The 1,122-nt window shown below is 40.4% G+C and overlaps 1 long non-coding RNA gene across 1 annotated transcript in view; it reads right to left on the reverse strand.

Annotated features, from left to right (window-relative positions):
- Positions 1 to 1,054, reverse strand: part of LOC106532908 (uncharacterized) — a 7,926-nt gene extending 6,872 nt beyond the window's left edge. The window contains exon 1 of the long non-coding RNA XR_001312169.1: positions 643 to 1,054. This is a non-coding gene — a long non-coding RNA (uncharacterized LOC106532908). The remainder of the gene's footprint in view (positions 1 to 642) is intronic.
- Positions 1,055 to 1,122: the final 68 nt, after the last annotated feature.

The following is a 1,122-nucleotide window of genomic DNA, read 5'->3' on the forward strand; positions in this document are numbered from 1 at the left end:
CTCTGAATGTCATAAAATCAGTGATTTTATCTGTGAAATTACAAACTGAACATCTGTTGGCGAATCCATGGCTTTATATTTCCATAGTTTTCAATTTGTTATTTTTACAAACACATCATAAATTTTCTGTTATAGATGTTAGTTTTGGTGTGCCACCCCTGGTTTTTCAGTGGCCCCCCCTGAAAAAAGATCTGCAGGCGCCACTGCAGGCCCGTCCTGCATACCTGACTGTAAAAACTATGTTGCTTTGATCACATCAGCCCCACTCCCCCACATCGCAGCTTCACTGCTGGTCCGGTGTGACACATATATCTGCTGGTTTCCGCTGCTTTGTCGCTTGCTTTGCAGCACAAAACACAAAGCACACAACTCATACAACAAAGGAAACTATCTGCTTGACCAAAGAGCTAATGTAGGAAAACCCCAAAACTTTAGGTAAATTAGATGCTTTGAGAGCAAAAACATGTAAAGATATGGTGAGTCAACAAGTCATAAATTTAATAAAGTTTGGCCTCTTTGTTTAATCAATAAAACTTGAGGTAAGAAGTTTTATGTGTCTGAAAGTGAATTCTGGTTTAATGTGTTCATATTTAAAGTCCCTCCTCCATCTATAACTGGTGAGATCACTCTGGACCAACTCACTGGACTTCTTTTTGCATCGCAGACACAGAAGTGAGAGCAGACTGAGCGAAGCGACTGAGAAGACAGTCAGGACTGCAGCAGGACTGGACTCTCCGGTCATACCTGAAACAACACAAACACACAGATGACTGGTCAACGAACAGACTGAAGGAGATGTGCTTCACCTGCTAGCTACAGGATGTGGTTGGCTCAAACGAAAGTGAAACGAGCGCTTGGGACTCACGCCCACAGACGGGGCTGATTAAAAGTCTTCACGCCTCAAAGAAAAGCTCAAAAATTCAGAACATGAACATGAAGATGGTCTGTGAGTTTCTACGAGCAGCTAAAAAGACCTTCGTTCCTAAAAAGTAATGCTGCTTTTTTTAATTTGTAGCATCTCCTACATAAAACACTGCAAAAAATAAAATGAAATAAAAATAAAAATACAAACATATAACAAAAAACTAGGGAAATTTCAGCCGACATCGATATCCAATATAC

The sequence above is a fragment of the Austrofundulus limnaeus genome, unplaced genomic scaffold (assembly GCF_001266775.1).
Source record: "Austrofundulus limnaeus strain Quisiro unplaced genomic scaffold, Austrofundulus_limnaeus-1.0 Scaffold848, whole genome shotgun sequence".
NCBI lineage: Eukaryota > Metazoa > Chordata > Actinopteri > Cyprinodontiformes > Rivulidae > Austrofundulus > Austrofundulus limnaeus.